The sequence below is a fragment of the Oryzias latipes genome, chromosome 11, assembly GCF_002234675.1.
Source record: "Oryzias latipes chromosome 11, ASM223467v1".
Taxonomy (NCBI): domain Eukaryota; kingdom Metazoa; phylum Chordata; class Actinopteri; order Beloniformes; family Adrianichthyidae; genus Oryzias; species Oryzias latipes.
Window position 1 is genome coordinate 22,533,791 of NC_019869.2, and position 13,639 is coordinate 22,547,429.

The following is a 13,639-nucleotide window of genomic DNA, read 5'->3' on the forward strand; positions in this document are numbered from 1 at the left end:
ACAGCCTTCTGACAGGACCTGAGGTAATTCATCATTTTCTGGTCAAACACAAAGACGTTACAGTGAACGTTTTTTTAAGAAGCCCAAATTGTGTGAATCCGAGTCTTTATTGCAAACGAATCTGCTTCATCTCCATGGCTGTTTGAACTGAGTGCGGTTATCTTCTGTAATTGTTGAGTCATATTTTGGATCCATTTACATGATTAATGACTGGGAGACAGAATGGGGCGCACACAAGAATTTCAATGATGCAATTATTAGTTCAACTTTTTTGATCAGACAATAAAACAAACATTTGACCACTAACCTTAAATCTATTAGAAAAATTAAAAGTTGGTTTTGAAATGACAGTTTGCTGTCCCAAAGCCTAAAAACAAACAAACAGAAGAATCATTGTTGAAATCCTTTTTTTTTTCTTTTACAGATGTTTTCATAACATATTTGGTTATTATCTTTCAAAGAACGGCAGCTTGCAGGAATACTTTCCAGAAAGAAATGTACACTGCCAAATATTTGATACTTGAAAGGATTCAAAATCTTGTTTTTAGACATTTAAGTGACTTGACCAGGTTTGAAGTTGTTTTAACTTCTCTTTCTCTTCTCTAAACCTTTTCAAGCTTTTCTTTAAATCAGCACAGTTGAGAATTTTTTTGGTCTAATCAAGAGCTAGGGATCTAGTACGGAGTCCCTAAAGGGACATATTATTAACACCTAAAGCACAGCTAAAACTAACTTGGGAGCACCCATTAGTTTGGTTCAGTTAAAAGAATGTTCTGTTAAAGTTCAATAACGGATTCACCGGCATACGTTGTCATTATTTTAGAAACAAAAATTTAGATTTATGTTCTAGGAATAAGTGCTAATTTTAGATTTCATGAGGATTCGTTAAGACGGACCAACTTGCACTAAGACCATATTTTCATTTTGTTCACATTTTATGCTAAAATGAGTCATATCTCCTTATTGCCCCCATTTTGTCACTGTAAACGTAAAACTGAAAAAAAACCAAAGCATTTGCTTAGAACTAGTAAGTTAATACCTGATATTGGACTGTTTAACATTCAGCTTGAAGAAATTTTAACTAACAATTAGGTTTTTTACCTTAATTTTTTATTTTTGAATGCTTGTGTGAAATTCTGTTTCAAGATGACATCTTGCCGCGGACTCAGATCATTGCACTATTTCTAGTGACCCCTTTCTGCAGTTTTGCAGCTTATAACATGTCACAGCTAGACCTTGATAAAGACAAACTCTCTCTCTCTCTCTCTCTGTCTCTCTCTCTCTCTCTCTATATATGATTCCTCTGACACACAAAAAAACCCCAGAAGAATAAAAATAAACATTTACAAGCCTTGCCAGACAAAACACATTTGTGCCATTTTCAACCGTCAGACAAACACCTCCTGTGGTTCTTTGTCTCTGATTCTGAGTCTGCAAGCCGATGACAAATAAAATTGCTTTAAAAAAATGTGTTTAGCCCTCAAGCACAATGAATTCCGATTTGCTATTTTTTTCTTTTTTTCTTTCTTTTTTATTTTTTTACAAACACATAAGTCTGCTTTTAGTGCAGACAAAACAGTCTTCTTTTGTAGTTAAAGCATTTTGTTTTTCAATCATAGCAAATGCTTCTTCTGGAATGAATTATTCAGTAAAATAAAATCCTCCTTAAACAGTCCTGAACTGCAAAGCATGACTTAAAGAGCGGTTAGAAGTTAATGCCCGCATGGTCCATATGTAGTCCATTTATTAGTGTTACCATCTCACCTACATCAAGTCATAGTAAAGTGTTATTGCTGCAGAAGCACCAAACAGGTATCGATTTGCAGAGCCTTAACGGAAAAGATGATAAGTGCTTTGACTTTGGTTCAGCTCACATTAGGGCTGTTGTCCAGCAGTTAATGGGGTGAAGAGGATGGGAGCACTGGTTGAATTAGATATGAGCAAACCCAATTTTTGTAAGTTAAGTTTGGCAAGATTGCCAATCCTACGGTGGCTCTGAAGTGCCAATAACACTAACAAATCATATTAATGCTTTTTTCCTCATAAGCGTATTGCTTAATTTTAATTTATCATTTTAGTTCTCTGGGACAGTGCACATTACAAGCATCGCTGCAATGAGCAAGAACTAGCCATGCGGCTACTTTCATCTGTTGTTGCTGTGGCAGCAGCCATGGTATAGAAGGTTTACCGTGGAATCAGTTGGAGTGGTCAGAAGTAGCTTCTTATGTCATGTAAAGGCCTTGTTACAGAGTCATTATGTACATTTTGCGGATTTTCCATGTATAAAATTTCAGTCTTTGGTGATCCATGTGTGGTATATGTAAGTCATAAGTGTTTCTTGCGTCTGTCATTCATTGATGTGCGCAGTCAGTTGAGAGTTTTGGCCAATGGGTCTTTACATGAATTCGGTTTTGAGCTGTTCAAAATCTTTGGTGGTTGAGAATTATGCAGTATATGCATATTTTATGTAGTTTATACACAATTATATTTGAGATCTTTTGCAATTGTGCGTGATTTTTTGAGATCCATGACCGTTCCACGTATGTCTAACAAACTTTTCAAGCATGAACCACCAATGTATAACCTTGTTATCATGTATACAGCGCACGTTTAAATTACCACAATAATTACAATCAATTAATTTATTGCATATAAACAGCGCAAAAATCCCGCACGGCTCATGTTCGATGTGAATTTAAATGTTCTTTTGGGTGGTTTGGGGACAGCTTAGCTAGGGTCCGCTCCATCCGCTACCTGGGTGTGCTGATCACTGAGGACTTCTCCTGGACTGCAAACCCCACAGCAGCAGTAGGGAAGGCCCACAGAGCCACCTTAGAGAGCATCTTGACGTACTCACCGTCACCGGCTCCCCCCTGCCCAGCCTAGAGGACATTCCCAGCTCTCGCTACACAAGCAAAGCCAAACAAATCTTCAAGGACTCCCACCATCCCAACCACCACCTGTTTCAATTGCTACCGTCAGGCCGGCAATACAGATCACACAAAGCTCGCACCAACAGAGTTTTCCCCGAGCAGTCAACCTCTTAAACAAAATATGAGCAGTTTTCAGTAATCCAGTCGTTGAAAAAAAAAAAAAAATAGTGTAAGAACTGTATACCTATGATGTGCAATATTAGCAGTTCGGAAGTGCAATAACGGTTATGTGTCTTACATGTATGTAGGTATGTATATATGTATATCCATAGTTCCACAATTATTTTCTATAGTTCTTCTCTTTTATGCCAGATATGTATATTACTTATTTCATATTGTTGGAGAGGACCAAGATTTTTGTTGTCACAAGCTTCTTGTGTAACAATGACATTAAAGAATTTCCAATCGGCAATGTCCCGTGGTAGCTACTTTTTCAAGTTTTCTTTCATTTCTACAAAATTACTTTCGTTTACTGAAACATTTCATTTTTATTTTGTTTCCTTTTTTGTAGTTTTGTGTCGATTTCTAAAATGTAATGTTTTTTTAATATTCGTTTTGCTTTTTTAATACGTGTTTTTGTTGAGTGATTTGTGATTTGACCTTTAGGGCCACCATACAACCCAGTGAGTTATGTATCTAACATTAGCTAGTTTATGTGTTTTAATCAGGAAAAACATTCATTATCCACTTTAATAAAAAACAAAAAATAAACACATGCAACGTTTTGAATTTGGTAGCCCCACCTCCAATCTTGTCATTGCTAAAAGCTACGATTAATCAAAAGTTGACTTGTTCAACTTCTTCAGTCAGCTCTAGAAAAGAAGCAAAACCCTGGACAAATACCTGCCACTCACAAGTATGTCCTCACCCTTGCATCACCAAAATGCATCGCTCGAGCTTACATGATCCTCGCTGTTTGCAAAACTTTCCCCCTCTTTCATTTTCTCCCTCCCGTGCTCGTGCTTTCTTTTAGCCGAGCTCAAAGAAAGGAGATTTTTATCCTCTCTCTGACTCCAGATACATGCCTTCACCGTGGTTACATGCGAGTTACATCACTCGCCTGAAACAATGTTGTTGTAATGAACGATATCGAGGAGGAACGCGGTCCCTGAGAGGCAGCTCTCTGTGTTACGAGGAGGACTTTGCTTACCCACAACTGAGAGAAAAAAACCACGCTTCTATACATTTCATCACTCCATGCAAAGCCAGGAGGTCAGTTTGCATTCAAATCACTTGCAGAGGTTAAAAAAGTTCGTTAGCGCCAAACAACCTGTGACAACCTTTAAAACTGCATTAAAAGTGTATGTGTGCAGCATTGCAACACTTTACACTTCTGCATCCAATCTTCCAGAATTGACAATGAATTTCATGGCGCTGCAAGATGTAACATAACCGAGGCCTATGTGAACATAAGGTCGTATTAATAACACAGTTAGAGAGTGTCATTACGGAAAAAAAGCATATAGAATTACCCTCTTGTGCCACAAACACTATGAAAACTATTTGGACTAGTGTGACATCTTCTGAGTGATCATAGATCGAGGGGGCCAGGGGGAGGTCCTGAAGCTGCAGGAGTCTTCAACTGTGGAGATTTGAGCCTCCGGGTGGTTCTTTTTAAGCACATAAACGTGAAAATTGCATGATAATGTGTGAAGAGAAGGGGGCAGGTAATGGAAGAGTTGGAGCGATAGATGTGGCAAGAAGAGCATAGGACCAACTGCCCCCCCAAAAAGGAGGAAAAGTTAAAAAAAAATGAAAGGCCAGAGTCTGAGGGGCAGGTGGGGGGTTTCAGACCAAATGCGCACACCTTGAAGAAATGTATCCGTATGCAAACACACACACACACCAGATGGGGCAGTATGCAGAGCATGTCTCATCAAGTTCCACCCGCTTGTCAGGAAGATGTATGCTTGCGACATCATCCCATAAAAACACAGACACGCAGCTGCAGGGATGCACAATGTTAGAAACACAACCTAACTTTTCATTCACTGCACACACACACACACACACACACAAACACACACCTTTTTTCCTCTCCAGCAGATGCAGAGGAGCGCACCACTGCTCCTCTATTCTTGCTCCTCTTCCTCCTCTATGTATGGTTATTCTTTCTACTTTTCTCATCCATTCATCTGTAACTTTTCTGACCAAAACACTTCTTTTGCATTTTGCAGAAGACACCAACATCTACTGACTTCCTGTTTAGGTGATTTTAAAGATGGTTTGCTAAAATGCAAATATCGATCACTTTATTACTTATTTGCTCATTTAGCAAAAACGTTCTCCGAAGTGACTTATAAACATACAGAACAAGAGCTTTTGCTCACGATTTAATCATTTGAAAGCTCTGGACACATATATGCAAAACAGGAGTTTTAACCTCTACATCAGAGGTCTGCAACCTGAGGCTGCACCCCTCCACTGTGGCCTTCTGGTTGATGAAAAATGAAAATATTTTTGTTTTGAAACGTAGCATAATTTTTAACTAACAGGCACATCGAGGGAAACAAAACAGTCTGACAATTCAAACCTTATAGAACTTATTCATAAACAGTTAAAGTTCAGTACGTATAGACACTTTGCCCAGCTTCTGACTACAGTACCCATGATGCTCCAACAATCCCCCAAGCAGTGAGGATCGTAGTTTACAGAAGTAATAATAAGACATCTTGACAGATATCTGTGCGCCGTGTACCACAGAAAATCAAATCCAAAATTCATAGATAAGGCCATCAGATTTTTGAGCAGATTTCCTATTATTGAAACATTCCTGGATTTTAAGTATGCATCATGGTCACTTGATTTGTTCTGATTCAAGAATTTCTGGCTGAGATGCACCAACAACAGTAAAACCAATTCTGTATAAATATTTTTTTCCCTCCTGACATCAAACTCCATTCTGCGTTTGCTAGATTTAGATGGTAACGTTTTTGCGCAATTTCAATAAGGAAGAACCTCTTTTCCGGTTAAGCTGGGTTCTTGCGTCACTCACTCTACACACCACTTATCAATTAGGTTTTCACTCTAAACCAATTGCTAAATTCCTTGCCTTCTTACCTCAGCCAATCATATTTGTGCTTTTAGATTCACGGACGATTGTCTCTCTACATCCAGACGGTTCTGCTGGCCCTCCTTCGCCCCGTTCTCTAAGCACTTTGTGTTATGTTTTCTAGGAAAAGTGCAATATAAATAAAATTTGATTCTCCACCTGGACCAATACCAAAATATAGACTGGTCCTCAACCATCATCAGTGCTAAGGCCCTGGGGTTTATCCGTCTATGGTCTGAGCTTATCATACCATATGATCTGTGATACATTTTTCCTAACTGTACCCTATTTGTTACAGGGTGTCTTTTATTTTAAAAGGAAGTCATAGAAAGCTATGTTAAAAGTTATAAACTATTTTGAAAAAGGCTATTTTCTCTTTATATTTATGTTTTCTTATTTATGCAAAGAAAAAAAAAAAACGATAGCTAATTACTATTTATCATGAGAGCAACATAAATATACATCAGTAACTTATTTCTCTAAAGAGACTTTGTGGCTCCTTTTGGGTTGAAGTCAGTGAGAAATCGACCCAAATGGCACTTTGAATATTAAAGGTTGCAGAAACCTTGTTTAGACCAACTTACACCTAAGTTCAAATGTTGCTACTGTAATGGTTGATGAATAAGTGTTTTTTTAATAGACAAGTATGATGATGTTGACTGTCCTGCTCCAAGGACACACAAAAACAGGCTGCATCTACAGACTTTTTCAGCCTGAATAGAATGGTGAAGGAGTGGGAGCTGACAGTCCTCTGCACCTCCCATCATAACTGCAGTTCTCTCTCAGCCTAACATAAGGAGATTTCTCAGTTGCGCACAAAGGTCTGAACACCATCTGCTACATCCCACGAGCATTGGCGCACAGAGGCGTGCATGTCCACGCACGCAAACACGGATGAGAGCGGCCAGGTCCCACAAAACAATACAGCCGCCTTCACTCCCACTCCAACTGGACAGTAAAATATACGCGGTGAGATATATAAGAATCGAAGCAGATTTATAGGATTGTCTGTTGCAGCCATCAGTTAGACTAAAGTTTCTCTTGTACAAAAGAGGAAGCGAGAGCTTAAGCAGCAATAAAAATTATGGATGGAATCCGCTAGCACATCATCTCAAATCAAAGTCTTTCCTCATCTTGTTGCCAGAGAAAATGTATGTAAACAGTCTCGACAGGAGAAAAAAGAATGGTAAAAATGGAAAATAGTGACAGAAACACTTAGAAGAAAGAGGGTCAAAGAACAAAACAATTCCCATCAGTCTTTCCTAAGCTTTGTTTTCCGCTGTAGATCTGATCTTTTTAGTGTGACATGATGTGGTTTTTGTTTTCTCGTTTACATGTTTGTAACACTTTTCTTTCACTACGAGCAATGTATGTAAGGGATAAAAACCAACGAGGTGTCCATTCATTATTAAAAGAATAATGTCTGATGAGGTGTCCACTATCAGAAATTAATGGATGACGCCGAGGCGTGAACGTCTGACATCTCGGAAGGCATTATTCGATTTTAAGGTTCTTTCATTCGTGTACAAAAGTTTAAATCGAAGTGGCCCCTCATTTTTATCACATTTATTTTTATTTTATGACCCTCCCAGAGCCCTCAGGTCTGTAGGTGCAGGTCTGCTGGTGGTCCCAAAAGTCAGAACTACAACCCATGGTGAGGCCTCATTTCAGCACTGTGGGCCTCACCTGTGGAACATGAGGGCTTCATCCACTGTGGAGGTTTTTAAGAAAAAACCCTCAAAAAGAATATTTTTAGCAAAGCTTGTACATAGTTTGTACTTGTCCTCATGTTTTCATTAGATATTATAAATCTTATTAACAATTAATTCAATTTATTTTGATTATACTGGTGGGGTGTGTATGTGTTGGGTTTTTCATGTGTTTTTTTTTTATTTTTAAAATAAAATAATCATTATTATTAGAATTATTTTTACTATGTTTTACTACTATTTTTTATCTTACTAATATCTATTTTATTATGAGAAGCGCATTGAGATGCTCTGCAGCAGGAAAAGTGCCATTCAAATAAAGTTAAATTGAACTGAATTGAATTATCCATCTCATACCTCGCTTACTTCGGAATAAAATGTTTTTTTTGTACCTTTATTTGCTCTTTCATGTACCAATCGAGTCAACTAATGCGAAAAGAGCATATAAAACACTAAAATAACAGAATGAAAAAGTACAATAACAAAAAACTTCGTAGAGGCAAGAGAAAACGTAAATACTCATTACTTTTTCGATACCTTGATCAATTTTTTGTTTTCCTGTTCATGTTTGAAATATGTAGGAAAAAAATTAATATTTATGTCTCACTTTTTCCAAGGTAGCGGACTATTTGATACATGGTCAAATATGTTGTCACGGTAACGGCTCTGCTGCAGCAAAGGAAAGTGGTATGTATGCAAAACTTTACGTTAAATGATACAAACCATCATTTTAGAGGGTAAGTTCACCTTTTACTGCTTGCCTTTGATCAAGTGATGAAGCAAAATTTCCGATCTAGATCACTTTTGATATGAAAAATGTCCACCGTGAACTTTATTCAAGCAATTACACCATTTTTAAATCCATTTTTAAATCTATCTTTTAAGTTTGTAATGTTCCAGTTACCAACTGACGTGTAAGTCGGCGCACCAATATTGAACATTCAGGCTCTGTGACCGGAACTTCTTCTTTAGATGTCCATTATCACTTTTTAATGGACACCCTCCAGCCAATCAGAATCGAGTATTCGCCTGGACCATGGTATAATTAGAAATAACATAAAACAATGTTATACACAAAGAAAAGAGAAAGACTCAGATCAGACAGAACAAACAAAGCATGTCACCTCAGTCAAGACTCTTCTCTTTTTTTTTTGTTGCATCATGTTTTTCGCACCTTTTAGGACTTTTGCATAACAATCGATTGGTTCACAACTTTTATAAAAAGGTAAAAACTCTTCAACCATCATAGATTCACAAAAGATGCTGGTTCCTCAGCTGTTTTCTTGATCAGCTGATCTTTAAGTGTGAGAGTTGATACCAAAAAGAAAGATTTACATTCCATTCCACAGGAGTGAAATCTATTTTCAGCAGGCAGTAAAGAGGCTTATGTTTTACATCAACTTTTTCCCTTTTTTTGTGAGGAGAGGGACAGAGTGATGGATGGAGGCACGCTGCGTGGGAGTACATTTAATGTGAGTGACTTATAAGAAGCAAACAGAGATGAGGAGGGTCAAGGTTTAAACAGATTTGGAAAACAGAGTTCTTAAGAGAAGAAAGAACTCTGAAAGGGAAGCAGAGGAAGGATTTGGAATCAAGAAATAACATCAGGCAACCATTAAAGGCAGATGGAGAAATCCAATGTGAGAGGCAAAAGATGAGCACAAAAAAAAAAGGACGGGGGTGGGGGTCCCGAAGCAGCGGTAAGGAAGGGAACTTGATCTTTTGCCTGGTGTTTTTTTTAAAATACCGCATGACGGTCGCCGTGTGTTGGAAATTACAGCCGGTTAACTATCATCTCTGAACTACTCTGAAAAAAGATGTCTGCGATTTTGGAAATGTGTTCCAGGAGCTGCAAAGTGGAACCAGATTTGGAAAACAGCAACAAAAAAAAAATCCTTTCCACCCCACTTCTTTTTTCCCCATCGCCAAGATGTTTAACACTTCATCCCACAAAATACCGTATTTGGTAACTTGAGCCAGCCTACATTTTGATGTTAAACATGAGTTCAGCTGACAAAAAGCCTTTAGAAAACACAACGATAGTTGATTACATGATTGAGATGTGTTTGTAAAACAAAAATGAGCCAGCTGGTACCCCTCTTTACTTCAAATTCTGAGTTTAATTTCACTTAAAAGCGTCCAAAAACAGTCTAAAGTGTGAAAAAAATATGCTTTTATTGTTGGACACCAGTGTATAAATAAAGATATAATCATCCCAGCCATCACTGTCTTTTCTGACTACTTTTTCGAAGGTTTTTTTCCATTTTAAAACACTTTTTCCCCTTTAATTGTTAAAAAAATACAAAAGAAAACCATTTCAAAAACCTTTTCCCAATAAAAGTCTGTCACATACTAACATCTAACGTTCACACTGTTTTTGAAAGCGCATCACATGCCTGGTATGTTTGTAGCGTCAAAGTTCTACCTACCTTAACTTTCATCATGCGTTCAATGGACACACGTTTTACCAAAAAACGGTCATAAAAAGTTGTTTAGCACAAGTTTTGAACTCCGCAGCCTAAAACATGCATTTTCATTGAAAGTGGTTGCTAGAACCTGTGTAGCAGAGGGAGGTATGGACTTAAAGGATCATGCAAGGTCCACCTTTTGAGCTCTTGAGTGTATTAAAATGTTAATTCCTCACAAAAATCAACCCCAAAGTGGTAATTTGATGTTGCACTCTGAGGACCAGCCCCTCCCAACCTCAGAAAACAAGTTGGTTCTCACATTATGATAGATAAGTGAATAACAGCCCCTTCCAGAAAGAGCCTGTCCTGCCAGCACCGCCCCCAGGCTAACACAAACACTGGTTGTCAGCCAAAAAGCTTTCCTTTTATATGCACAATATGCACATCCCTCTTTGTAAAAGTTTGGATCTTGTTTGTTTCAGTGGGCGAAACAGACACGCTGACGAGGCAAGCTCTCTAGGATGACGTCATGAACTGGGCGGCACCCATCCGGAGCAAAAGGCGGAGCCTTAGAGATAGAGTCATCTTACCTCCAGTTAGGATAATGAACTGTGAAAATAAGTCATATTTTGTTTAAAAATCCCTCTTTCGTTGGTCAAAAGTAATAGAAAATCATGGATATAGTTTACTCTAAAAGGCTTATGATATAAGCCCTTTATAATGTAATAGGAATCATTTTTAGGTCTACTTTGATACATTTCGTAGGTCCTTCTTGCATGTTGCAGCCTTTGTTTTGCAGGAGCTGCTTTGGATCACTGTCCCTTTTTTGCATTCACCTTTCAAAGACCATCAGCAGTTTTTCAGCACTAGTCTGAACTCCTCTGATACTCCCTAATATCGTCACGACAGATCCATTGTTCTGTGTGTTCAGCAGAATAAACACAAACACGTGCGCACAACCCAGACGCAGACACACATCCTCAGCGCGCTCTGCTGCTACAGATGGATGCCACCACTCTCTCTGGAGCGCTGCCAGCGCCAGCTAGTGAACAGCTTGCCTGGCACCGTGCTCCGCATGTGTGTGTGAGTATGTGTGCGCCCGCTGAAACAGTAGCGAAATACCCTATCGCAGATGGGTGGCCAAATTCCTTACTCTCAGAACCCCCCCCCCCCCCCCCCTCGTGCTTCCCTCCCCCACACTCACAGAAACCCTGACACGCACGCACACATATGCTTCGGAATACACGCCGACGCAAACACACGATTGCAAAATTCTGTCTTGACCTGGCACTCGCTGCCACTTGTGCAGCTGCTTCCACAAAAGAAACACGCACATATGTGTGCTCACACACATCTGCGGTTAGTTTACACTTCCTGATTATGGCATGTGAAATATAAAGTCACCGGAGCCCACACGCACGCCGGCGTTCCCGTGCATCTGCCGCACAGAGACGCACAAACACTCATGGGGGGCTTTCTTCTCTGTCTGCAGAGTTGGTTTCCTCTGAGGGGAGCTGAGCGGGAACACATCAAGGCGTCGGGCTGAAAGCCTTCGATGATGGATCCCTGCCAGCCGAGGCCTATAGATCAGCGCGATCATGGCACAGTTAAAGCCCATCACAGTTCAGTTATTTGAGGGTAAAAATGAAGGCATAAAAGCAGGAAGAACAGAGAGAAGCGGCGTAATTACAAAGCAGCTGTGCGCAGAGGAAACCATTTCAGAACTCTCCTGCTGTGACGGACAGTTTGATGCTGCACTGTTGATTCTCAACGGCGGGGTCAGAGGTCACTCAGAACAGAAAAAGTTAACCGACTGGGTCAGTCATTGAGCTCAGGAGGCTGCCAGCAGGTACTCTCACCTCGGTGCATAGGGGGGAAGCATGGTGGCTCGCAGTGCCAACTGTGCTCTGGGTGAGCTGTGCCAACTCCGCCAGCCTTGCGATGTCTTCTTGCCAGCGCCATCTGGGTAGAACAGCTCTGCGCACATGCAGTGCTTCTCCTCTCCCCTGGCTCAGAGGGCATTGGAACGCGAGCACACGCATGGGTGCACGCAAGAAAGCAAGGGCAGGCGCCCGCTTCCCTTTCACGTGCGTCCACAAATATGTATGGTATGAGCGCGCCGCACACCCGCACAGCCGGCCACTGACAGCTCACCATCTGTGCACTGCCTCCTACTTCTCCCTGAGCTTCCTTCTCTGCCCTTGTTTTCGCTCCCATAAACGCAGCGTTCCTTTTTATCCTTTCCTCACAATCTCCCATTGCACGGATCTCCAATCATGGATCCCAACTTTGAGTTGTTTCCACCTGTCAATCAAATTGCTTTGTTGTTTTGTTTCATATAACATCAAAGTTTCTTTATGTTTTTTTTTTTTTTTTTGGATTTCAGAGTTTTCACCATCTCTTTTAAAATGTTCCCATGAGACCAATTCAAAAATACACAAAGTAAACAGTGGGATTGTGTTAAAAAAATTAAATAAATAAAAACCTGGACACCATACCTGAAAAAGAATCTTGAGAAAAGGATAAACTAAATAGAAGGTTGAAAGGAAGAGGAGAAAAAAATCCTTCGCTCTTTTATAAAGCAGTGTTCCTTTTGAGATGACGAAGAAGTGAACAAAAGAAAAACCAACCTGGAGAAAAATGGTAACAAGAGCTGTAAACGGGAGATAGTGGAGGCGACAGAAGTGGAGAATAAGAAAGGAGAGGTGTGGTGAGGTAACATGAATGTGGACCGTGGAATTCACATCAAAGTGAAGCTAAAAGTAGTTACTCCTTACAGACTTTCCTTGGGTGAAGCTGCTCCTCATATGTTTCTCATTTAAAAAAAAGGTCTGTTTGAAAATGAAGGCCAAGGAAAAGCAGAAGCACCCCGCATGTAGCATGTGCTTTCTTTCCGCTTGAGTAAGTTTCCATGAGCCTTAGGCGGACAGAGTTTTCAATGAAAATGCCTTTTATATATATACAGTATATATATATATATATATATATATATATATATATATATATATATATATATATATATATATATATATATATATATATATATATATATATATATATATATATATATATATATATATATATATATATATATATATATATGTATATATACACTTTTTTTTGGCTTGGAAAAACAGCAATATCTGAAATATCTTCTGTTTTTTCTCCACCACCATCTTCTAGCTGTTGCCCCATCGTTTCTTCTCCCCAATCTCCTTCTGCCCTCTGGCAGCATCACACCCCCATCCAGAAGATCTACGACTGAACACTTTTCCACTTGTATTATTCTTCCAGTCTGGAGCCGTTTTCCCTCGTTTGCCCTTCTCCGGCTGCCGCTCTGTCTTTATGACTTCCAGCATGTCTCCAATCTTCTGTTTCGGCTTTTGCCTCTCTTATCCTTCGACAGCACCCCCTTCTTCCAATCCCCCAGTTCCATACGATGCCACATGTTGTGCAAGAAGTTGCCTTATTATGAACAAGGAAAATCCATTTGGAGCTGCCGTCTGCTGCTTCTGCCCCCTCTTGAGTCCAAATGCA

At 39.6% G+C, this 13,639-nt stretch overlaps 1 protein-coding gene across 5 annotated transcripts in view; it reads right to left on the reverse strand.

The window, feature by feature from the left end:
• Nucleotides 1–13,639, reverse strand: part of runx1t1 (RUNX1 translocation partner 1) — a 69,590-nt gene that overhangs the window by 27,123 nt on the left and 28,828 nt on the right. The window lies entirely within an intron of this gene.